We start from the raw sequence: 27744 nt of genomic DNA on the forward strand, positions 1-27744 counted from the left end.
TTGATTAGTCCATTTTGCCTTAGCCTATTTTTTGATGTTTTTTTAATTGAAAAAAAAAGTTTTAAGAAGATATATTGAGACTGAATTAAATATTTGGTCAGAATTATTTTTATCATTATTAATTTTTCACCCCCTGGTACAGATAGTTTTTATTCTATTTTTGTGATTCATTAGACCCCTAAAGCTTGCGCTTTCTTTTCTCAGTACACTAGTTTAAAATTCCAGATGAGTGTCATCCCAATAATCTAAACATCTAGCTCATCATATTAGCATTGAAAGTGAAATGTAGAATTTGAAGTGAAAGTGATTTTTTTTCTAAGGATGTAGATCTCTGGACTATATAGAGACTGATTTGTAGACGGACTGTTTATAAAACACATTAGAGAGAATTGCAAAAAATGGATTTGGCATAACAAAGTTGATTTCGTATCCTAATGAATATCACAAGGGCCACAAAGTAGCTATTGTATTTGACTGTCAAGTGTTTTTTCCCCTCTCATTTTCTTTCTTCTGAGAGGGGAGCTAACGCTCTGACTGTAGATATAGATTTGTGTTCTAGGTTTGGCCAATTGTGGTAATTCATTTTCTAGGGAACAATAAATACCCTAGACGTAAGCCTCAGACCCAAGCTTCTGAGATTACTATGCAGATATTGGAAAAGGAGATATAAAAAGGACATTTATTGCTGGAGAGGGTGTGGAGAAAGGGAACCCTCCTACACTGCTGGTGGGAATGTACTTTAGGGCAGTCATTATGGGAAACAGTATGGAGACTCCTCAAAAGACTAAAAATAGACCTACCATATGATCCAGCAATCCCACTCCTGGGCATACATCCAGAGGGAACTTTAATTCAAAAATGTTATACAATAGCCAAGGCATGGGAACAACCTAAAGGTCCGTCAGCAGATGACTGGATAAAGAAAGTGTGGTATATTTATACAATGGAATACTACTCAGCCATAAAAACAAATAAAATAATGCCATTTGCAGCAACATAGATGGACCTAGAGATTGTCATTCTAAGTGAAGTAAGCCAGAGAAAGAAAAATGCCATATGATGTCACTCATATGTGTCATCTAAAAAAAGAAAAAAAAAGGACAATAATGAACTCACCTACAAAACAGAAACAGACTCACACATAGTAAACAATCTTATGGTTACCAGGAGAAAGGGGATGGGAAGGAATAAATTTGGGAGTTTGAGATTTGCAAATGTTAGCCACTATATATAAAAATAGGTTTAAAAAAGAACCAAATTTCTTCTGTCTAGCACAGGAAACAATGTTCAATATCTTGTAATAACCTTTAATGAAAAAGAATATGATGACAAATGGATGTATGTAAATGCATGACTGGGACATTGTGCTGTACACCAGAAATTGACACATTGTAACTGACTGTGCTTCAATAAAAATAAATAAATAAATAAATAAAGCTGGACTCCATAGCCTAGCTGCCCCAAGTGGGACGCTGGCCACAGCAGCAGCGGCATCATTTGGGAGCTTGTCTGAAAGACAGAATCCAGGACTACATCCTTGACTTGCTGAATCAGAATCTGCGTTTTTATTAAGATTCTGGTAACTATACACCCAGTAAAGTTTGAGAAGTGCAGCTCAGGGAAGTCCTGGGAATTTCTGTAAGCTCCCCTTACCCCCGCCCCAGGAATATTCATAGATGGGGGATGCAGTCATTGGCCCTACTTTCTGAAAGCCATCTGTAATACACTGTTTTGTAGTTTCATTTTTCTGTAAATGATTCTTTAAAGTCAAAAACATTTGAAAAGCCAAAAAACAAAAAAAAGATATATAACAGCTCTGTCACCCTCCCCTAGTTCTGCCTGTGCCCCTTTTTAGTCAGTCCCTACCCTTGTTTTGGCAATTATAGATAAAGCTGCTATAAATACTTCTATATAGGTTTTTGTGTGAATGTTAAGTTTTAATCTCACTTGAGTAAATAGGAGTCACCAGATACTTACTCAAAGCCCCAAATCAAGAGTTAGCTAAGGTATCAAGTTTTTATTAAGCGTTTTGACAGGCATCCCCCAAAATCTGCATAATAAGTTGCTAAAAAGGGGAATTGGCATCAATACTTGAAGAGTTAGCCCAAGGGACGTTAATAAAGTAGGCCAGAAGTGAAGGGGTGAAATGTATCAGGACCTGTCTCTCATTGTGCCAGCACAACAGAAATCAGAGGAAGTATTAGGTATTGAAAAGCAATAAGGAGATACATGATTTCAAGACTAGTGTATTCCCACTGGTGCTGTAATTTGGATCCCTCTATTACTCCTACAAACCACATTTCTGAACTTTAAAAAAAATTGTTAGAGTGAGGATAACTTTTAGGAGGTCATGGTGCATTCTGATGTTTGCTTAACTGGAAGCTTCCAAAGAAGAGCTCACTGTAATAAATGCTACAATTAACTTAAAAAAAAAGAAGAAAGAAAGGACATTTGTATCTCCTCAGATTGCCGTGCTGAGGGACATGTGTCCGAAACCTTTGCAGTTGACTAGGTCCTGGTTCACGTCTCTGAGGCCCTGGAACTTGCAGCACTTCTTCAGATACTGTGAAGTACCATGAGTTCCTTGCCAATGAAGAGAACCAGTATGTTTCTCCTTCTTACTTAAGCTGATTAAGTCCCTGTCATTTGTAACAAACATACTCATTTCTCAAGTAAACAGCAGGAGTGCTTACTTTGATAAATTAAAATAAAAAAAAAAAATCCTAGAGCATGAAGAGTTTTTCCCACCTTCGGGAAATTGAGACTGATTGTCTCATCGACCTGGTCAGGGCACTACTGATGAGCTGATGGTACGTGACCCTGTTGTGTTTTGTGCGAGAGAGGAAGATGCATAGTCCCTGAACTTCTTAAAAGAGATTTGACTGTTCAACTGGAAGAATAAAAATAATAGAGATTTGCAGATATTAACTACTATATATAAAGTAGATAAACAATTTTCTCCTATGTAGCGCAGGGAACTATATTCAATATCTTGTAGTAACCTATAATGAAAAATAATATGAAAATGAATGTATGTGTGTGTATGTATGACTGAAACATTATGCTATACACCAGAAATTGACACAATGTAAACTGACTATACTTCAATGAAAAAAAATACAGCTGTGTCATTGATTAACTCATACTATTCAAATATACTTGTCTGTCCACTCCTTACTGCTTTCCTCTTGTACACCAATAATGGAGGAAGGAGGAAGGAAAGGAAGAAGTGAGGGAGAAGATGAAAAACAGAGAGGAGCTTTGTTCCATGTGTGTGTGTGTATGTCCCCCAAAAAGTTAAACCAGAGGGAAGCAAGGATATGGTCACTCCATGCAATTTTAAAAGATCCTGAGCATTTTATCTTACCATTCTTCTGTCTTTTCCACTCACTCTCTTTTTCTTTTATGTGATGAAGTATGCTTTAATGTTTATCGTGTGTATTTAAAAACATTACTAAGCAGGTTTGTATTTTCAGTTAAACTGAAGATGGAATGTCAAGAAATTATCAAGGATAATTTTGACTCTACCCTATGGATTAATTGTAGGACCTAAGTCCTATGTGAAATAGGACTCCACAATTTCTGAAGTTTTTTAAGTTTTCTGAATCTATGTTAAAGCATGGAGAAGGAAAGGAGTGGAAATAAAAGTGTGGGAAAGAAATATTAGGTTTTGCTTTGCTGAATTTAGACCTGATTTTATTAAGTATTGCTGACTAAGGACAGAGAGGCTTGGCATGAGCCTTCTTTTACCATGTTCCAGAGTAGTGAGACTGTGTCTAGCAACAAATTCATTGAGGAATGCTTAATTCATGGCAGTCCAGTTAAAAAGTTCACTATTGCTTAATAAGAGTTCAAGTTTAAGAAGAAATGATGGCATCTTACCTTATGATCCTTTTCATCCATATGTTTTCTTACCAGCCAGCAGAGGAGAAGGGGGTGAATAAACAGATTCGATATGTACTGTATTGTTTAAAACTTTCTTGGATTGTTAAGTTGTCGAAAATCCTTAAAAGTTTTTAGCAGAAACAGGTTTAAGTGAAGCTTCTGGTAAAATATAAAGATGAGCAATAAGTATTTTTTTAACTTATGTAAAATTTCAAACATTCACTAGAGAAGCAGTAAAATAAGCCCACATGAAGACATGACCCACCTTCAACAGCCATGAGAGCAGAGAAGTGGGGCACCTGGCAGCTGGCTGTTCTTAGCAGAAAGAGTCGCATCAAGCCTTGACCTCAGGCTTGGTCCTCATTGGCCTGATGAGCGTCACAGGCGCTGGAGGCAATTTGATCCATTTTCAGGGCTGTTCTTGAGCACAAGTAAAGAGTTAAAATCAAAGTAAGACTAGAGACTGGCTAGTTTTTTAGGCACAGTGCTATATGTTGTGGGAAAAAAATGTCAATTTAGTCATTTAGGACTCGGTGGCCTAATTCATAGTATTATTTTTTGCCTCTGACCTTAGATACAAATCATTGTGAAGGTGACCAGCAGGGAAGAGAGTAAAGCAGTAGTTTTAATGGGAACTCAGAGAACAACAGTCATCAATTACAGCAGATCATATGAAAGAAGAACAGTAAGAGTTAGAATGTTATTTCTGTCCTTTTTTTCCTTCTCTCACTTATCCCAGAGGTATTTTTTTTTCCAGGCTCAAATTGCAATTTTGAATTGCATTAGAGAATCTGGGTTATAAAAAGAATTTGCTTAAGCTCATTAAACTGTAAAACTGCTTGTATGCTGATAGCTTCTCCAGTATTCAGTCTGAAGGTCTAAAAGGCAGATAGTACATGAAGAAAAATGAGTGCGATTACTGATTAAAATTTGAGTGTATGGTTCCTGGACCTAGAAAAAGTCTGTAGATGACATTAAAATAAACGCTAAATGCCTACTCTAAAGCTTTTTATCATCCCTACTTCTTGATCGGTGGTTCACTCTCTGTGCAGTGCTCCTTGCATGTGACAGTTCTGTTCAAATTGTAGCATAATAACCTTATAACCTTAGAGAATGGTCTGGTCTGAGAAAGTTAGGATTCTGTAAACAGCTTCAGTTATGTTGGTATAAAGACATTACAAGGAATTGTAATTTATTTGGGCCTCCTGATAGTCCTTTATGTCATCTCTACACTTTATGATTATTAAAACAACAATGTTTTACCATTTATTAAGGTCCTACATATATATATGCCAGGCACTATTCTAAGTACTTTATAATCATTTATTCCATAGTCACATCAATTCTATAAGTACAGTACTATTATTTTCCCTCTTTGTACCAGTAATGAAACATTCTGAAGCACAGAAATGTTAATAGTTTCCCAGGAGCACAGAATTAGTTAATGGTTGAGCAGAGATTACAATTCAGAAAGTCGACCTGCAGGCCCTGTGCTGTAACCAGTCTCCTATGAAAATAAACTCAAAGAAGCAACCCCAGTGGGATAGACAATCAAAAGTTTAAAAAAAAACTTCCAGTTGGTAGTTGTTTATAAATGTGACCTTTGGCTTTTAATTGTTCATAAATTGAAGGTAGTAAGACTGGGAACTGAAATTTGCAAAAGCAAAAATTTATAGCTTTCTGTTTTGGTGAGGATAGTAGTATTTTGTTTTAGGATGTATAAAAGCTGATTTAAGAAAAGCTATAAGAACAATACTAGAAAGACATAAACAAGAAAGAATGCATTTAAGTAAATAAAAAATCAGAAAGCTCTTCCTTTGAGTTCTTCAGAAAATATAAAAGTTAACACCAAGGAAAATTTCAAGGACAAAAAATACTAGAGTCAGGATCAAACAAAGTAGAATTTTGTTATCAGAAGGAAAGCAGAGGAAAGCCTGCTAAGACATGGTACGTTCACATCGGACAGTGGCAGGTGCTGTCAGTTTCCCCTGTATCTCTTGGGCTTCACCGCTTCAGAATGTGCTACTGTAGATTCCACTGGTAGCCAGAGAGAATTGGCATTCAGCCAAGAGGGGTTGGATAACTACTCTAGCTTTCTCATCCTTCAGGTGAGATAATTCTAAGGTGTGTTTGACAATTTCCTAGAATTTTCCTACGGGCTTAAGCTTCATTTGCTCACAGTGATAGCTGGCTTGATGACTTGCTGGCTTTGGCTATTGTTTGGAGTATTTACTGCATCTGACAAACAACTCCAAATGTTAGTTGTTTAAAGCAACAAGCATTTTACTACATTTTACAAGTTTGTGAGCCATGAATTTGGGTAGTGTCCAGTTACATGTTTGTTCTGATTTGTACGGCATTGAGTGGGGACACTAAGTGGTATTCAGCTAGTGGCTGTGCTGGTAAGAAGGATCCAAAATAATTTTGCTCACATGGCAATGCCTCAAGAAGGACAGCTGGAAGGCAGAGCCTAGCTGAGTCTCCCCCCTTTCCATGGATTATCAGCCTATTACTTGATCTCTCTAGCAGGTGGTTTGACTTCCTACATGGGAGCTTAGCACCCTAAGAAACTCTTCCATGTCTGATATTTTATCAGATGATTCTGTAAGTTGACACGAAGTCAAAAGGTTTACTGATTACCTTACTCAACTACCTAATAATATGTGCAAAGCATCCCTGATGCTTAATTTGATCTGCACAGACAATAGGAAAGGAAGGGGCGTTAACTTTGGTACACATCTCCGCTGTTCCAGGCACTGTGCCATTGACTTTCACTGCTCTTCTATTTAATCCTCCCATTGTAGATAATACCTAAATTTTTTAGATGAAGGAAGTAAGGTTGGGTAGAAAGTAGGCATTCTAAGGCAGTCCGTCTGGCTCTGTGGCCAGGCAGATTCAACAGCACTTCACTTTTTCCAAGGAGGAGATAATACTTAGTGGCTATTTCCCTGTGGGGGAAGTGAATTCAGGCTCAGGGATACCATGAGATTCTTTTGCCCTGCAACTGGTAGTTACAGTGCCCTGCTGGGGAAGTGGAAGCAATTTTCTTCTACATGAGAGGTCCCTACATTTTATTACTATTTTTAAACAGCTGCTATTGAGGTTAAGTTTGACCTACTCCTGCTATGATTGTTTCTCTGCTTCTCCATCTACTCTGTGTCTGTCTGTTGTTGATTGTCCAGGCTTGTTAATCACCGGGTTTTGTTCTCTAAGGACTCACAATCTATCTCTTCCTGCTCTTGCTCTCAAGTTTATTTTGCTTCAAATACCATTTTAGAACTTTGACATTCTAAATAGATGTGGTTGATGAAAAAAAGATCTAACTAATCATGCTGACGTGATTTAATCAGTTTTAAAAATTTGTTGCCAATACTTTGAACAAAAAAGTGGTCTATCACTGCTTTAAATGGCTTTTACTTGATTACCAGTAAAACTAAACAACTTTGTTATTTATTTTCCAATATTACTTCTTTTTTTAATTGCATTATTGTATTAACATTCTAAAATTAATTTGTGAACTCTGTATATTAAGGAAATCTGTATTCTGTCTGAGGTATGCCGCAAATCTTTTCTCAATCTTGTCATTTATTTTTGAACTTTATGGTATATTTTGTCACTGAATACAATTTATAGGGCCTAGAATATCAATATTTTGCTTTATAGGATTTTAAGACAAAATAACACAATGTAATGCAAATATCATTTTAAATTATTTAGTATTAAACTTAAATATTTACTCATATTTTAGAAATATATTTTTCCTACTCTTTAGCTAATTTGAGCTATTTATGTAAACTATCCTTTCCCAATCAAATCAAAATTTATTTTAAAGTTATGCCCCTGATTTCACTATATCAGAAGATATATTCCCATATCCTTCACTCGTTCTGGTTGCTAGTCTGTTCCATCTGTTTGTCTTATCCTATGGTCATAAACTCTGCGTGTGTGTGTGTGCGCGCGTATGTGCATGTGCATGCACATGCATGGAGGTTTAATGAAGACAGAAGTCTTTTAATCTTCCTTTTTAAAAGGGGAATTGCAGCTGTAAATTCCTCAAAAACACTGCTTTATTTGATCCCACAAATTTTGGTATTTTATATTTTTATTATAATTTGGTTATAGACACTTAAAATTTTCCATTGTGATTTCTCATTTGACCCAGGAGTTATTTAGAAGTGTGTTTTAATTTCCAAATCTATTAGTTCTATTTGATGAGAAAAATTATTCTGTATAATTTTAATTCTTTTAAGTATATTGGAGTCTGGTTTGACTTAGTATATGGTCTAGCTAGATGAATGTCATATGTATACTTATAAAACAATGTGTATTCTGCAGTTGCTACGTATAATATTTTACAAATGTCAATTAGTCCAAGCTGGTTGATAGTGTTGTTCACTTTATCTGTCTTTATTGATATTATATATTTGTCTAGTCATTCTGTCAGTTGCTGAGAGAGGGATGTTAAAAGCTACCATTTTAATCTATGTCATTTATTCTGTCAGCTTTTGTTTTTGAAATTTTGAAGATTTGTTATTAGGCACGTAGACATTTATGATTTTCATGTCTTTGATGAATTAACCTTTTATCGTAAAATGTCCCTCTGTATCTCTGGTGTATTCTTTGTCTTAAAATCTATTTTCTCTGTTATTAATATTACCACTCCAGTGCTTTTATGCATTCTATTTGCATATATATTTTGCCTATCAATTTCCTTCTTTCTCTGTATATTTAAAATTGGTCTCTTACAGAAAACAGTTGAATCTTGCTATTCTTTCATTCTGATGATTATTGCTTTTAAATTGGAGTTATTAGACAGGGTGAAATTTAATGTAACTGTTATGATCTGACTTCATTCTGCCACTTCACTGTTTGTTGTCCTTTGTCCCTCTATTTTTTGTTTCTCTATTCCTTATTTCTGTCTTCTTTTGGGCTAATCTAATGTGTTAAGACTTTTCTTTAATTAATCTGTTGGCTTTTTAGATACAGCTCTCTGAATTATTAGGGTGTGCTTTAGGGATTATAATGTACATCCTTAATTTTTCTGCACCTTACTTGGAGTTAATATTGTACCACTTTTCATAAAATATACGAAGCTTGCATTCTTTGTATTATTGTTGTCATATGTGTTGCATCTATAGAAATTATAACCCCCATGCTATAGTGTGAATAATTTTGGCTTTAAATAGTTGTATATATTTTAAAGATACTAAGAGTAAAAATATTCTTTAATATTTGTCTTTAGACTTATAGTTTCTGGCTGTGTTTATTTCTTCCTTCAAATGTGTATTCCCATCTGATAGAATTTCACTCCACTCTGAAGAATTCATTTTGCATTTCTTGTAGAGAGCATTTGCTGGTAACAAAATCTCTTCATTTTCTGTTATCTTTATCTCATACTTTGTTCTTACTTCACCATCATTTATAAAGGATTTTTTTCCCCTATACTTGAAATGTGTCATTTCACCACATGTAATGTTCTCCTGTAGATAACATGTTGCTTATCTTCAGCTGTTTTCAAGATTTGTCTCTTTATATTTGGTTTTCAACAGTTTGACTATAATAGGTCTAGATATGCTTTTCTTTTTATTTGTATTTATCATAACTGAGGTTTATTGAACTTCTTGAGTCTGTACATTTATGTCTTTCACCAAAATTCAGGTTTTATCAGGCATTATTTCTTCAAAAAAATTTTTTTTTCTACTCCTTTCTCTCTCCTCTTTCTGGAACTCCAGTTACATTCTTGTTCGATCTGTTGATACAGTCCCACAGCCCCTTAGTACCTTTCTATTTTGAGACAATATATTTTCACTCGGTTTTTCCTACTGCATAGTTTCTGTTGATCTATGTGCAAGTTTGCACGCCTTAAAAAAAAAAAACTCCACTCTGTTATCATAATCATTTTCTGACTTTGAAAAATGATATTGTATATTTGTTTCATAATTTCATGTGGCTCCTTTAGGTAATTTGTTTGTCAGCTGAGATTTCTCATGTGTTCATTATGAGTGTAAATTGCTTTGGTCCTTGAACACAGTCACAGTGTGTGTCTATTTCAACATCTTGGTCATCTGAGGGTCAATCCTTGCTCTTACATTCTTCTCTTTCTTCCAAAGCCTAGTCAGTTTGGACTACCTCCTGCATATTGTGATATATTATAGAAGTTCCAGGATTCTGTTTCAGAAGAGTACTAATATTTTGCTTTATTAAACTATTAACATAACTGAACCTGTGCCTCTCTTGCACTTGGCAGAAGAAATCTCTGCTTAATTCATTTAATTTTAGCTGAACTGCCTGGTTTCTGCCTCATACATGTAAAAATCGAGAGTTACTCAGAAATGTGAGTAGTGTTTACACATAGAATTTTGGACTTCCACTCCGAAGCTCCTTTCTACGATGTCCTCCCTCATTTTCCTTTTGCTGTAGTTGCTTGAACTTTATCTGTTGCCCTAAATCATCTTGCTGGGCGTGGACACAGATCTAAGCCTAAGTAACAATGTCACTCCCCCAGTGCCATGTAATAACTTTTAACAGCTGGTACATGTGGTAACTATGTTTTCTTATTTCTGAAAAATTTGACCATTTTCCCACATTTATTGTTTTATATAACATTTTCAGTCACTTTGTCCAATTTAAACATAATGCATTTGATTCAGATAAAAATTGCCTTAAATGAATAGTATTTGAAGAAAAAGTGGTATGTATGTGTTTCATATGAGAATATGGTATCTGTCTTCATTTATTTAGCTTTTATGTGTTCAATATAATGATGTTAATTTCTTTTTCTTTTTTCCTTCATATAAGTCTTATATCTTAAATATGAAATTTATTCTTAGATATTTTCATATTTTTGTTTTATTGTGAAAGTTATTTTTCCAATACCATTTCAACTGGCTTTTGCTAGTATAATGAAAAGCAGCTTATAGTTGCATATTCACTTCATATCCAAACACATTATCAATTCAATTATTAATTCTACTGTTTCTAGTAGAATCTCTTGGGGTTACCAGATACACAAAATGATACAATAATATCATTAAATATTGAACATTAAATAGTTTTAAATGTTTTTACTCTTTTTATATATTTTAACTGTCTGTTTTATTGTCCTGTCTACCCAATATGTTGAATAATACTTGAATAATAATTAAATATTATTGGCAAAATATGAATTTTTAGAAACTTTTAGAAAATATTTGACAATATTTAACAATAATGTTTTTAAGCATGTGTATCTTTTAAGACAGTCATTCACCTTTGGAAATCTTTCTTGGAGATGTAAATGAGTGTGCTAGCACTTGGGGAATCTATACTCAGATGTCTTTTTCTGCATTATTTTTAATGCCAAAAAACCCCACTGGAGAATAATCTGAATGTCCATAAAAAAGGGAACAGTTGAATAAATTATGATACAGTCATAATGTGAAATAATGTTCAGTCCTTGAAACTAATTAGATCTACGCTTGTTTATGTTGATGATGTGCATTTTATATGATAAAGCAACAAGTGGCAGGGCTATGTGTATATTTCTACCACTGCTTGTAGGAAAATAAAAATTTAAGCATATATTTTCAAATGTTTACATGTACAGAGAGACATACATGGAATGATATATACCAAATTAAATGATGATGGTCACATTTTAGAGGATATGGAATTGAAGCAGAGTGGAGAGAAATTATTTTTTTCTTTATATGCCATTGCCTTAGAAATACATTATTTTGGTAGTTCAGATGTAGTAAAACAAGTATAAACCTAAGAATCTCATTATAAATATAAAAATTCAATAAGTAAAAGCAATCTTGTAATTAGACTACATTCCTTTATTTTCACAATTCCCTTTCTCTGGCTTTTATAAATGTGAGCTTCTAAGTTAATCCCATATAAATTGCAAATTAGCCAATTTATATAGTGATTTATATGAACAATATGAATTGTTAAGAATAACAATGAGTCTGCAGAAGACCATGTTACCTAACAACAGAGTGCACTGGGAAATACTGAAAATTCACATAACCATAGTTAAAAGTAAATAGCATTATTTATTGTTTTTTTTTTAATCTTTTGAGTGATTAGCTTCTGATAGCTTCCCAGATATTTTAATATTTACCCATAGTATTTGTGTAAAACATTTACATAGTCTTCGATTCAATGCAAGGTTGCTTTTGAAAAATTTCTGGCAAAAGCACAAATGTTCATTATAATTGACTGTTACTTTTAAACATTGCCCAGACAACGCTGGCCTTCTGGTTGCTTTTGCAATTAACCTCTAGGCTATTGGAAATAACACTTTTAATTATTGTGCCTCATATTTATGAAATAGACAATGTCCTCTGAAATAATAGGTTATTGATTTGAATAGTCACTTTAAATGCAGTTGAAAATCCAATCATTTTTTGTAAAGTTACTGAATATTCATTTATTATACTTTTGTATTCCATCAGTACAGACCTTGCTTCACTCTAGAAGAGTCTGATGGTATTTTATTCAGTAACCGTTAGACAATAAACACTTGGGCCCACTATTTTGTTACTTCAACAGGAGTTGAGACTGCCTTCCTAGAATATTTTACACATTATGGTTTAATGTTCCTCTTGGTATAATTCATCAGATTATATTTGAGAGTGACATTTGGTGGCAGAATATATGTCTACTTAATGACTTGGACTCTCCATACTCAGTTTGATTAAGTAGTTAAAGGACTAGACATTGGGTTATTAGAATTATTTTATGTGCTGTATTAGAGATAATTGTATTTGGATAATTTAGGTAGTGTCTGAAGATAAATGCTTTATTTTGTATTTCCTCTAAGTTTGTTTTATAATTCTTAGCGTAAGTCCTATGATTACATTTTACTTAAATATGCATGAATTCAATTAAACTTTAAGAAATTAAAGTTTTCAATGTATCCCTTGAGGTAATTGATATCACTCGACTACTTTTTTTTGAGAGCTTACTGTGTGCTAGAATATGTGTTAAATGTTATGTAAATTACTTAATTTAATCATAATTTAGATATGTTAATCGTAGTGCTGTAAATACAGATAGCCAGTTTTTTTTCCACCTCAGTGAATTTAAGGAATATACAGTAAAATTAGAATAAAACCCTTCTTATTGGAGGCAAGTATTGTTTCACTGTAAAGAGTAGGAAACAAAATACATTTATAGTTATTTATGACAGTGAAACTGACACATATTCAATTTCTTCCTGCCTGTATATTTAAGTCCCTAACATGTGACACTTCTCATCCATCTAGTCATCCATTTCTTTATTTATTCAATAAATATTTATTTTGTGCCTGTTATGACATTTGTAGGTACTGCTTAAATGAAGATGAATCTCAGTCCGTGATCTGAAGGAACTTATATCCAGTGTTGTAAGCAAAAACACCATTACCATTTATTTTCTGAAATGATACGACCATAATAAGTGTAATGGTCACAAAGGAAGAAATAACAACATAGGATGACTGTGGGTGATTATGGCCACTTGTAATGAATGAATTCCTAGGTAAAGAAAAGGACAACAAGGAAGCTAGATACATGCAATGGCGTGTGCAAGGACATTGAAATATGAGAAAACATGGAGATTTTCAAACAGTCCAATGGGACAGGACAATCAGATTCAAGGACAGGAGTGGCAGGCGAGAAATTACACTAAATAAGAAGGTTCCAGAAATGCTCTGTCAAATCTAGAAACTTAGATTTACCTTATAGTTTTTGGGAAACTGAGTATTTTATTGTAGTTAAATGGCTGAGATTTGAGTTTGAGATAAATATGAAACCTTAACGTGTATTGAAGAGGACAGAGAAAAAAAAAGGAAAAAATAGGACAAACTTTTAGTCACCCAAGTATGATAGACTTCTACTAAAGCAATTTTAACTCACAGAGAAAGATAAGATGAAGAGATCTGGGGAGGTGTAGTGATGAGAGTGTGGTCATGAATTGGATGGGGGGAAGTGGAGTGCAAGTGTGAATTAGAAGGCAAAGCCTCAGCAAGAGGATTTTAGTTTTCTAGACTGGATGTAACTGTGCCGTGCTAGAACGCAAGGTGTTAGTAGCCCACAAATGACATACCTAGGAGATGCAAGAGACAGTGAGGGGGTGAAATGAGTTCAGATTTGGATTTAACTTAATTTGACAGGTTGATGCGAAGTAAAACAGATATGTAGGATGACAGGTTTAATCTTGTAGCTGCAGATGGATGTGAGGGTGAGTATCTAGATTTGGAAGTTGCCGAAATATAGATGGTTGTTGGCGGACAGATGTGTGATCAGTTAGTTGGGCTATAGAGCAGAGAAGTAATAAAAAATGTAATTACAGCTTTTAATAGACTGGTACACAAAGTGAAACCAGTGATAGGGAATTTGCTTCATAAAGGGCTGACGAGATCCATGAGCAAGCCATGTCCTGGAAATCAGTGGCAAAAACAGTTTCAAATGAGAGGCAGGGGAACAGACTTGATGAGAACGTGAACCCTAGTGACAAACTGCCTGGATTTGAGTCTTGGCTCCAATTATAATTCATTCCCAGTGTGATCTTGGGCACAGTGTCATGGAAAGTGATTTTATCTGAGTCTCATTTCCCTCAGCTGTAACACTGGAATAATAAGAGGTGGAACCTCTTATAGTTACTTTAAGAATTAAAGCACAACCCCTGATACATGACAAGCAGTCAGCAAATGTTTTTTCAATATTGTTACTCAGAATAGCTGGTCCAAGTGAGAGAAGTCTCCATCTGATTTTGTGTGAAAGTGGGCATGAGTGGATATTTTATTATACTTTTATCTCAAAAAACTCATAGTATAAACTGAAATTCAAAATGTACAGCTTCAAAATCTACTTTATCTTTGGAGGAATACAGGCTAATTCAGCTCACTCTGGCTAGTCAAAGAGCTCTAAAAAGTCCCTTGCTTACATGAAGACATAGGCACTTAGGGAGAAAGAAGTAGTGTCAGAACAGAGAACATTGTCTGTTTGGATGAGTGTCTCAGGCCTTCTAAGGGTGAGCATAAATATGTTGGTATGGTTTCATGTGATATCAGTTGACAGTACATTTGATGATGCTCTGACAAGAATGTAAGTCAATGTCCAGGTAATTCTTCTGTATTTCCCTATTACTTCTTTTGCTATTTTCCTCTGGAATTTACATTGTACAACGCATAGAAAAAATAAGTGAGACAAAGCACGTTTTATCTCTTGACTGCCTTGTAAAGGTGATTGCTACTATAAGCACTGTCCAGACCTTATTTTCTTCTGTCAAGATTTAAAGGGAAAAGAGAAGTCAAGGGGACAGCTGCATTGCCAGCACCATCCCACGTGAAAAATAGAGAAGTGACCTTATTATATCTAGACAGCATTTAATATCTTTGAAGATTCTTTAAATTCACATAGATTATCCTCAAGAAATTAAAGCTTAATAACATTCAGAAAATATAAAATACATGTTCTGAAATGGTAATGAGTTATAAGCATCTATTACAAAGCTGGTAAGATAGTATTCCAAAGCTGCTGGTGCTTGTCTGTCCACTCTTATGGGAATTTTGAAGGTAAGAGTAAATTGGTGTCCTTCAGGTCCAAATAGCTGCATAAAATCATACCTTAATTCAAGACATTTCAAGTTAACGAAAGGATTAATGAAATGCCTGAACCGGCTGTATCGGATGAGAATAGTATGCCATTCATATAACATAATTCTTTGCCTGACAAGTTGTAAATAGTATACATGACAATCTTGTATTGATTTCCATTTTCTTCTTACTTTGTACATGCTGAAATATCTGTAGAGCAGATACGGGTTAAAAATATGGTCTTTGTTCTCGTCCTGTCAATCTCCATTTTTCTCATTGTCCAGGTTTTGGTGATTCATTTTTTGTAGCCCCTGATACTCTATGATAAAACAGTGCCTTGGTAGTTTAGAGATTGAACAACACTGGCTTTGGTATTGGACAGTTTCCTAGTCCTGCCTCTGTCACTTACTGGTTTGGTGATCTTGGGCAGGTTACCCACCCATTGTAAACATTGGTTTCTGCAAAAGAGGGCGAGAGAATTGGCTTAAATGTTAGAGAACTTAATGAAATAATGTCTGAATTGCCTACCACAATGTCTGACATATTATGAAGGTCTTATTAACATTATCATCACCATCTAGATCATTTTCTGTTGGACATTACCCTTAACCCTTGCATCAGTACATGCTCAAAATTCAATTTTTATGTAACAAAGTCTTAATTCTATTAATAATTAGTGTTACTTCACTATGTTACTTCACTATGTTACTTCAAAATGCCTGATACCAATTACTTGTTATTTTTCAATAAACCCTTTCCTAATTAAGACCCAGCCCTTTAGCTATTTGTCTCTTTTTTCTGACCATTCTTTGAATGTTTCCTCTTAGCCAGTTTCCTCAGTGCTGTGTTCTCTCTGCAGTGGTTCCTTGTAGACTTTCCTTTTGGACAGAAAGAATGACTTTGAGCCCATACTTGTTCTTAAAGTAAACTCCCTCATGTTGGAGAACCCTGGGTGTCCTTATGCTCCTTGTGTTTCAACAATGCAGAACTTCACTGTTTAATTTCATATTTGTAATAAAATTGTCTGCATATGCAGATCATGTAAAATATTTTTTCAGCTATGTTTTCCTTCATTTTAAGATTTTAATGCTTTTTATTTTTCAGAAACAAACAAAGGAGGAGAATGAAGATGCAGAGACCAAGAGAAGAATTCACAGTGAGTAGGAAGCATTATTTTCTCTCTTTGTCATCTGTAAGTGGCTATAACAATTTAGTGGAACAATGGTTTTCTTTTTCATTGTGGATTTTTCTGGCAGTGATACTGTTTTAGACTCCCTGTGGGGAGAGGGACCTTTTATAAGGATGCTGCTTTAAGTATAGCAAAAAAATAATTAGAGACTCACTAGGCATGATGGATGATAGTCTTTCAAAGAGGAACCCAGATTATCAGACAGAAAGAGAAAAGGTATGACGTACCTCTTGCTGCTGTGGCTGGATCAGCAAGTTACTCGACAGGATGTGTCATTGTAAGTTGTTGATTCTAATGCAGACAAAAGATTAAGAGTTCTGGCTGTTTCACATAAAGTAAGTAGCATGGGCATGTGAAACCATGTGACGCTAAACAGGGTTTTTTAAAACTGGGAAAAGGAGGTTATATGGAAGGTTGAATGGTCAACTTGTTGGTCAACTTGTTCGGTATTAATAAACTAATTGTGTTTCCTTGGTTGGACGTTGGTTGGGTTTAACCTATTCCTAGTTTGTACTTTGACCATTTCTTTCATGACATCATGATATTTCTTATATTTCCCTTGGACAGTACTTAATATGACACTGAAAAAATGTAATCAAATGTAGGATTTTATAGACACTGCTCCTAAAAATATACTTTCCTTCATAAAAGTTTTCTCATTTAGTGATTCTTAGTTAACATGAAAAGGGGTTATTGCATTCAGAAAGAAGAGACCTCAGTATTTTATACAAACAGTGTACTTCATTTGATTACATACTTATTTAATCAGATTTTTTTTCCTGTTGACACATAATGCCTTCTACTAGCAATCCAAGGCCTGCTAGTAATAAATTCATTTTCATGTCTTTGAAACAGTTATCAGTTGGACTTGTCTTCTATTAATTGTTCATTAATATAATAAGTTCACCTTCACTCTTTGCCCTTTTTAGAGTCCACGTGTAACGTTTTGCAAAAGGGATAATGTTTTGTTAATTTGCATTGTCTCAGTAGAAGCGACCTGGAAAAAATTGTTGGGAAGGCTAGCCAATAAAAGCAATGCTATGTGTACAATGTTTATATCTAACACATGCCTTAATTTTATGTATAGTTTTATTTTTAAATACAAGAATTTGCTCGCACACATATTGCCTGGAAACTGTAATTAGAAGATCAGTAGGACAAATACTTGTTAATAAACATTTTCATGATTCCTGCCATGTTCCAGTTACTAGTATTAATAAATCATTTAAAATATTTGGTAAAATACAAATATTAACTCTTTCAGTTGAAATAGCCACCCTAAGAGGGAGTAAGTCTTAATTTACAGTTCAGGAAACCGAGGCACAGAGAGGTGAAGTAACTACCTAAGGTCATGTACCTAGTAAGTAGGACACCCAGGAATCACACCTAATCAGTTTGGTTACATATCCTTTGTTCTGAACGATAAGCATCCTTGATACTATATTATACTAGGCTGACACAAAGTTTTGGAAAACAGACTAGAAAGTTGGTGTATCAATCTTGTATTCAGGTGTTTCTTTGTTGAAATACTTCTTGTCAGTTCTCTGAATTGATGGGAAAAGCAGGGTTTAATTCTTTCAAAATCATTGTCAAATATTGGAGGTTTATGTTCCACAGAAAAAGAGAGACTGAATTTGTGACTTTTTATTCCTTAATTAACCCGCAGGGCACTTTCATGAATTTCAGACATGCATGGTTCTGACTTTCTGAAATGAAATGTTTTTTCCTGTGTTCTGTTGGGTCATTCTGAATTCATATTAGGGCCTTGGATTATTACGAGAAAAGACCCCAAACTTGAAGCTGGGTTTCATGCACCGATACACTTTGAACTTGGAGTCTCCTGACTAATGATATATAACTTTTAATTGTCGGATTCAGTGATATCCACAGATGGTCCTCTTTGCTTCAGAAACAAAACAGCAGTGGCCTCCTTCTCAGGACTTGCTCTATACAGACCAAATCTAATCTTTCCAATGACCTTGTGTCCAGACTTTTGCTGAGTGATTGAAAAATGCCTTTAAATACAGATTATTAATTGAGGGTAATGGGTCTTTTCTAACATTTATATGTAACAATTTCTTAAATGAAAAGAGCAAATGATACAGCAGGGTCAGGGAGAGAGAGACTATGTCAAAATGCAGAACAGTGATCATCAAAATTTTCAGCGAATCAGAATCACTAGGAGGATTTGTTAAACTGCACATTGTTTGTTACCTCAAATTTATTTGTAACGAGTTGCACGGTGATACTTATACTAATGGTTTTGGGAACTACACACTGGGAGCCCCTGATCTAGAGCTTTATACATTATCAGGACATTAAAACAGGGACTGTACTTCTCTCTTACTGTTTTCTTGTAATTTAAGAGGGTTAATAGTTGTATAGCATCTCATTTCTATTTTGTGCAGCAAAGACAAAATTCAGACTCCTCCAAAAGAGTTCTTGTCAGCTATTTATCTATCTTTTTTAGCCACAGAGGTTTATTAAAAAGAAAAGAAAATTAAGCTTCTAAGTGTGGGCAGAAGTGAGTCAGAGGTGAAATGGTGGCTAATCATATGTCTTACAGGTCTTTGAAAGTTCACTGAATTAAAATGTATTCAATAAGTAGGATGTTTGTAAGAAGTGGAAGAGATGACTTCTTAAGACTGTTTCATGAGCGTACTTTTCTGTAAGAGATGGTAGAGTGAAAGCTAGGAAACATGTATATGGATCCCAAATGAAATTTTGAGAAAAAGAAAATAGAGATGCTAATAATACTTAGATTTTAAAAATTTCAAATGCTTTTTCTGCTTATAAAAGGATTTTGCCGTATTTTCTATATTGAACAGCAGCTCAGAAAGGAAAGGGTCAGTTTGCCCTCTCTGGTTCTCAAGAGCTTGTTGTTACCAAATGTTGCCAGATTTTCATTTGAATTCTTATCGTTCATTCACTTAATACTTTCGAACATCCACTCTGTCCGGTAGAATCTGGGCCAATCTACTCACAATATATGGAATCAAACAGTTGTACAGCCAGCACCTGGAACAGGGTCTGAACTATGATAGCTACTCAGTAAATATTTTTGAATGAAGTGAAGAATAAATGAATGAAACCAATCATTTAAAGGAATATCTGGCCAATTTTCTTAAAGGCAGCATGTTAAAAAGAAATATTCCTAATGTTACTGTTTTTTCTTGGATGTAATCATACAGAAGCAGTGTGAAGCTGTCTCACCTGGCAGGAAAAATAGTCATTGTACAGTTAGGCCGTTCCAGAGAGATGTCCCTTGGGTACCTCACTCCAAATGTCTACCTGAATCCACATAGTTCTGCTGGCAGGTTCCTAAGCAGGCACTCCGTCCCTGCTTCTGTGTCAAGGCAGTTGCTTACGTACCATTTCAAATTGGAAGCTAACCTTTTCAAAATGTCAGCACATTTACTTCATCATCTTTATAATCACCAGCAATTTACATTTATTCAGTAGCTTCACAGTTTGAGTACTGTGTAAAGTTCTGTTATTCTTTGAGAACCCATGTTCCAAGGAAGATGCATCCACCTCACATTGAAGGCAGTTACAGACTACTAGAAAGTGTACCTGGACAAACAGTGCAGTCTGTCTTTCAACATGCTTCTCACCTGGGGACAGAAGAATTCTGTTATTTTTGTTAGTAAGTGAGTCCTTCAAAATGACTGTCTACCCATAAGTTAATTACAAGCATATGGAGAGTTGACATTGATTGAAGCTGGTGTATGTGTCTTCCTAAATTCCGTATTCTTAAAATGGAAGGCCCCCTGCCAAGATGATTGGAAGAAAGTTAGAGGACTTAATTTCTAGAAAACTTTACAGAACATGGTCACGTAATTCAATTAATGTCTTCTGAATTATGCTAGCTTGGACATTTGACTCATAATTGTATAAATGTGGGGAAGTTAAATTATATCAGGTTGCTCAGACAGCAAGTCATTATATGAGACACTAGCAGCTTAAAAAATGAAGACCTCAGTCCCCCAAAGTGTTCAGTTATGTAGAAGTCTTTGTATCACGAAAATAAACAATAATATATAAAGATTATGTTTATAATATATGTTCCAAAAATTTAGGACCTGTTCTAAGAATAGAATTTCAAAGATAATGCTTGTTTTCATGTCCATTGAAAGGAAATTGGGAATTTTTTGTTACCTTGACTTGGGGATAAAATTCTTTGGGCAGTCAGTGTGGGAAGAACCATGTACTTCTGCTTCAATGCAAGATCCTATTAGATTAGATTCAGATTAGACAGACCTCATAGCCAACTTGATGTATTATTATACTCTATATTTGCCCACCCCAGAACACCCTTCTTTGGCCCTGAGGGAAGTGCAAATTATAGATAAATTGTAGGTCTACAATTCATAATCTCTGAGATTTTATTACATTGTTTTATAAATTTGTGTACAGTAAAATTTATTGTAATTAGTGAGTTTTAACTGGAAATATTGTTCCCATTTCAAATTTAGCCCCAATGGTTCCAACATTTTTAAAATCAGCTTCCCTAATCTCACAGATCTTTTGCCTTTCATTAATGTAATTATTTAAGGTTCTTTAGTGCCAATATCCAGGGAGTGTTTTAAGTCAAATTCTTAATTGATTCTTACATAGACTTATTGATGATTCTAATGGATGATTCTTATATATACTTATTACCTAGTTATTGCAATCTTATAAGAATATAAAAGAATGATTGGTCTCTCTGGTTAATCTGTCTCATCTATTAATCTACCTATTTAATTAAAATAGGGGCTGAACTGTATTAAAGTTAACTTCTCCCTTGTTTTAATGTGATCAGTCCTTAGAATGACTATTTTCATTTCACAGAAAGTAATCAGTTTTCTTTCCTCCCAATACATGGCATAGATGTTATAGATGTTTCTAGAGTCCCATTGACCTTATGTGTTGAAATAGAAGGAAGTGACTTGAAAAACATGTTTATTATTACTCTCTGAGAAGCTGCCTTGACGATGATTGACAGAGACAGATAGATATACACACGTGCACAGATTGTGTGTGTGTGTTTGTGTGTGAGAGAGAGACTGATGGAGACGAGCCGATTGTAGGAAACAGGAAGGACCACCTCCTCCACATTTTAGATAAAACTGCCCCTCAGCTATCTTTAAACCATGATTGTCTCATATACTTTACATCTGACACCAGATTAAAACCTACTTTTAGTGTATCTATTCACTTTATAAATTGATAAAGTAGCATACAAGAAGAACTATTTCAGGCTCATGGAGGAAATTGCACCATGTATCAATTTTTATCTGATTGTCAGAAGGTAGCTGCATTCCCCCTGCCCCCTGAGTTAAACACAGACGAATTTTGGAACGATGGCTCTGTTTTCAGTGACAAAACACAGACGAATTTTGGAATGATGGCTCTTTTCAGTCACAACTCCTTCTAAAGGTCCAGAATAAGACTTTGATTTAACTCGATTTGTTTTTGCTGTTTCAAAAGTGAATACATGAATAGTAATACTTCTCTGTCAACGTAATGTAAGGTTGCATAAAAGCCAGTGCATCTGAGCTAGAGAGCCCTGTGGGTGATTTCCTGTAATACAGACATCTGTATATCTGTCTGTGAAATACATGGCATTTCCTAGCAACTACCAACTTCAGGGCAGTACTGCTGTCAGTTTGGGCTCCCCGTGAAAATCTGAAACTTGAAGTAATACACAAAGTCACTTCTCAGTTGATCTTTACTGAAGTATTCCCTCTCCTTTTTAACCTACATCAAGAGATATCATAGGGGTGATTTTCAAGGTAAGAATTCCTCCCTCAGAAGAGATAGAAAGAAACCAGTTGGGAAGTTGCTGTTCTTGTACTCACCTCATCGCCAGAATCTTACTGAGCTGGTGCTGGAGGACAAGATGTGTTCCTCTCGTGAGCACTGAGAAGGTCCATGCCCCTTAACGCTAGTATATCATTAATGCTCAATGATAGCAGCATGCACTGTGCTGAAAAAACGAAACTATGCACAGTTGTTTTCCCTACGATTAAATAGGATTCTGTGCTCCCCCCTCCAAAAAAAAAATCCATACCAGTAAACATTAATATCATGCTCTCATTAGGTTTAAAGATGATGTTATGACTAGATTCATTATCTCATAAATGAATGATATTGTTGGCTCACAGTCATATTGAAAACTTTTAAGAAGATCAGAAAAAAAAAAAAACCCTGTGTGGTAACAGATCTGTTATAAGAACCGTGACATAAAAAGGAGCAGTGCCTGTTTTTCAGTTGGGAAACTTCTGATCTCCTGTTTGAACTACAGGCTTAAATTTAAAAATGACTCTTCTTGGTATGTATGTCCCCCAAACATCCCCACTTGAGTTTTGAATGTAAGAACCCAGAACAGAATACCTATAACACGGAGAGTCACCCAGGTACAGAGGAATGAATGATTTCAGGGACACTACGCCACAAAACTCTATCGACTGTATTTCCTCACACAGGGAATGAAATTTGAAAGAGGCAAAGAATAATGGTGAAAGCTGGAGAAAGCTGTGAAAAATTGTTCTATGTTTTCAATTTCATCTTGTTCTCCACTCTTGGGCTTTGAAGTGATTTATCCATGTGTTAAAAAAAAAAAAAGAAAGAAAATCTCAGATTCACATTTACTGATGCCCAGTTGAATTTTAGGGGCTGCTGTTCCAAATTCCAATCATCCAAAGCAGATCAGAACATCAGACTTTACCAAAATCAGATAAATATTTGCGATTAAAGTGGCCTTACATGTAAAATTACATATTTTTGGAAACCTTGGACTCTATAGATTATAAAAATGTAATATTTTATTATTTTAAAAATAAAACTTGACATTGTTTTTGCCTGGGGACACTTTTCTTAGCATATTTCAACTCTGCAATACAGTATTATTCATTATAGTCACCACTATAGTTAAATAGCTAAATGGTGGGGAAATTTTTAAAAGATGTTGTGTGTTCCCTGATGTTGTGGTAGGTGGACATCATTTAAATGCTCATGATCTGTGACTCTTGCTTTGCCTCTGCCATAGTTATGCAACAAGAAATCAGAGGGGAGAGTTCAGATTGTCATCACAATTTGCATTAATGAAACAGATGTGTTGAATGACATTGCTTGACATTGGTGTTTAAGTCACTGTTAATCGGTGAAGACACAAGGTGTAGCCAGGTATGGTAAACATTGATTGCTCCCAGGGGAAAAAAATAACTGTCATTGAAGTTGAATGAGACAGTGGGAACTCAGAAAGGACAGAGATTCTATGGCAATAATGCAGAGTAAAATAGAGAATAACCAAAGAAAGCCCAAGTGAGCCGCTGTTACGTGGATCGTATGCATTTTTAACTTTATAGAGCACCCCTTTAGGAGAACAGTTTTATTTACATCTATGGAATCTAGCTGTAAAATGACTCTCTGATTAGAAAGCATTTGAAAAGAAAATGCAGAAGTCTTTCAATGATTCTTATCAGTTGCATTCTTTTTGAACAACTTCCCAAATATCACATACCACTGATGTTTCAGTGGTGGCATACAATTATATTTAAGCCTCAAGGCGCAATGAAAGTGCTGGACGGTTTAATCAAGTAGACAGTATTTGAGCATGTTTCTAAGCAGTGTCTCCCTTTAAAGTCTGTTCTGCTTGCACAGATCCCTACTGTGGTGTTTATCTGACTCTTGTCTGTCTTCAAAGAGCCCAGTGATTTTCCCAGAATGATCTTATTTAGGTTGACATTCTTCAGAGGCTAATTCTGTTCTCAGCAGGATGTTGTCAGGAATGTCTACACTAGTGAGCCTACTGTGACCTTCTCTGGCAAGTTTGTTTTACATTAACTTTACTTGATTAAAATAAAAATTTATGTTTTCATTTCTTAAGTCTCTGCTAATCAGCAACCTACTTAGCTCTAGAAATGGTAGCTATGTATCCTTCACACAAGGTCTCACATAAGCCTAGAAAACTGAAAAAAACCCATTACTATTTGATTATAATCATTTTTTATCTAAGTGGTATATTTGTGATACTCTTCTCATTAATGGAGAATTGTTTTTGAAGTTTTAAATACTTTTAGGATTGATATAGTCAGAGTATTTTTGGCATCCTCCAAAAATATATAAACATTTTACGAAAAATATTGGAACTAAATTTATGGAATGAAATTGATTGGAACTAAAACAACTTCAGTAGTCATGCACTGGCTGAATAGTAGTTCTAATGTGATCATTACTCAGCATTTGATTGAATATGTCTATAGACATAAGAGATTAGAATATGAAACTGTATTTACTGACCTTTCAAAGATATTTACAACATTGTAAACTAATTATACTTCAATTAAAAAAAGAAAAGTATTCAAAAATCCCAAAGATACTTACAAACTTTTACAATGTATATACATCATCAAAATACAATTAATAAAGAAGACAAAAAAGAGTATTTCAGAAAGGAAACATTTGAAGTTATATGATTATTCCAACACTTTACTCCATGCAATTTTATGGGAATCAGCATGCAGCCTGTCATTACATACCCTTAAAATCAAGTGTAACAAGAAATAATTGACCCCCAAGGTCATTTCTTGTCAAAAGAAGGTTGAGAAATAAGTAAGAACATTTATATTCTTAAATTTATAGAGAGTAGTCAAAAAAACAGGATCGAAATACATACAGAGAACACAATGAAGTCATTAGCAGTTGTGAAAAAATTGTGTGAGTTCTCTTTAAATTCATTTTTCTTTAACAATGAACTATTATCAAGTAACTAATTAAGAATCAAACTGGTTTTAGTAGTTGCCACCTTGATAATTTCCGTATAATGCTGGTAGGTCAGCTAATTCTAGGTCATAGTAATGTTAGCAATGGTTGATGGCACATTACTATTATTTCATTTACTCAAGAGTGTAAGTGGTTGATTTAGTGTAATAAAAAAAACTGTGTGCACTAAGAATCAAGGCAAAGGCATTGGGTTGTACTTTTGTTGCCTGGGTTCCTTGATGCCCAGCATGGTAAAAATGTCCATATCATTCTTGATCTTCAAAACACATGACTTTTGCAGAGAAGTGATATTAGAAGACTAAGACAATCTCTAGAATTCAATTCCAAGCTCTCCTTTGACCAGAATTGCATTTTATTTTAAAATCAGGGAAAAGAAAGTAGTATAGGAAGGTATGAAAATACAAATGGATTAATATGAGAATAGCTTTCTAAACTTCTGCTTCAGTTTGATTTGGAGATCAGTGCCAGGCTGGCTTGACTATAATTTACAGTTTTCCCTTCTGACTTATATTTATCGAATAAATAAAATAAAATAAAATAAAATTTTTAAAGTTTAATAAATGATTGAAGTTTCCCCTCCCCTTAATATGTTAACTCTGTGCTAATTCCTTTGTGAACCTTAACATGTCCAAATACCATATTATGGTATAACTCTTTTCATGTTCGTACCTCACAATGTACAATGTACAAATTTTCAACCTTTCCAGATAACTGAATTGATGTAGATATTGCTTTCAATATATTACCTTGATCAAGCCATTTTCTCCTGTCTCAGCAGCCACAAGTTTTATCCTATCCCTTGTAATCTGTTACCACACATGCATCAGTGACATTACAGACGTTAATTTTTGGTCATCCTATTACATGCATTATATATTGTCATCTTCAAATTGCTATAAGAACTTTCTCTGCAACTTTGTTCCCTCCCTACAGAACTATGAGCTGATTCCTAAAATGGTTCTGTCTAATAAAACATCCCTTTCAGGTTTGACTTTTGTCTCAAGGCTTATATATATATTGTTCCTTTAAACAATTAGTTTCTTTAGGATCAGATTGCCTCCGAATACTTGGCTAGGTCTAAGTGGTCTTTCAAGTCATTAGGAATGAAACTATTTGTAAAATAGAATCTTTCCTGGTCAAAAGCATGGTTTATCTATTGGACCCATTCTACCACCTGTAGGTCGTTACTCATTATTTTTATAAATACAAATCCATTGCAATCTGCCTAACCTTAGTCTGCAACCTTTTTTTTTTTTCTTGTAGAAATCTTTACTCATAGTCTTTTGTTCTTTAGTATCCAAATTCTTTCCTCTTTTCAAAAGCATAATGAAACTGGCCATCCTTTCTAGATGATCTTAAGTTCTGTTTCAAGTCTAATTCTTAGTACTAATGAAGTTGTGTTTCCTAGTATTCATTCATATGTATCTGCATATTAATTGACATTTTATTTCAATGTCCCTGAAATGAGAAAGAGGAAAATGAGCCAATGGAAAGGGACTTACATGTTTATAATATTGTGATTTATAATAAATATATATTTGATCTTAGTCCCAGTTTCAGGCACAGGGCTCCTAAAACCATTAAAATGTCCAGTGAGGAGAGTGACCAAGGTGTCTTTTGTTATGTTAATGAGGAAGGTTTTGGATCCAGTGTAAGCATGGGGGCTGGTTGCTGGTAGAGCCAACATGTGATCAGAGGTTGGAACTTCTAGACCTCCAAGGATGGGAGGAGAGGCTGGGCTGAGTTCAGTCACTAATGGGAATGATTTAATCAATCATGCCTATGTATAGAACCCTCATAAAAATTCCACAAAGGCAGGATTCAGAGAGCTTCTGAGTTGGTGAACACATGGAGTTTCTAGGAGAGTGGCTGGTGCTTGATTAGGACACAGAATCTCCTCCCTCTTTGTCCATAGTGCCCTATACATCTCTTCCATCTGGCTGTTCCTGAGTTACTTCCTTTTGTAATAAACTGGTAATCTAGTAAGTAAAATGTTTCTAAGTTTTCTGAGTCACTCTAGCAGATTGATCAAACCTAATTTAGAAGCTGTGTTCTATAGCTGATTGGTCAGAAGCACAGGGGAAAACCTGGACTTGGGGTGGGCGACTGAAGCGAAGCGGTGGGGGCAGTTTTGTGGGACTGAGCCTTAGAAATAGAGGGTATTACTGTCACTCTGAAAAAAATATCTCATAATGGCATGAAATGTGTCATGTACACAGTGGGCTGTAAGTACTGTGATCATACTAGTGACTTGTGTGTTTTGCTGGACAACGCTTATGTGGTAGAGCTGTTCAGTGTACTTAACAAATACTTTCTCTGATTGACATAGGAACTCTG

At 34.9% G+C, this 27744-nt stretch overlaps 1 long non-coding RNA gene across 2 annotated transcripts in view; it reads left to right on the plus strand.

Annotated features, from left to right (window-relative positions):
- Nucleotides 1–27744, plus strand: part of LOC135321218 (uncharacterized) — a 491507-nt gene that overhangs the window by 166079 nt on the left and 297684 nt on the right. For both annotated transcript variants that reach the window (XR_010380784.1, XR_010380783.1), the window contains exon 2: nucleotides 16554–16605. This is a non-coding gene — a long non-coding RNA (uncharacterized LOC135321218). The remainder of the gene's footprint in view (nucleotides 1–16553; nucleotides 16606–27744) is intronic.

Source organism: Camelus dromedarius, chromosome 4, assembly GCF_036321535.1.
Source record: "Camelus dromedarius isolate mCamDro1 chromosome 4, mCamDro1.pat, whole genome shotgun sequence".
Classification (NCBI taxonomy): Eukaryota; Metazoa; Chordata; class Mammalia; order Artiodactyla; family Camelidae; genus Camelus; species Camelus dromedarius.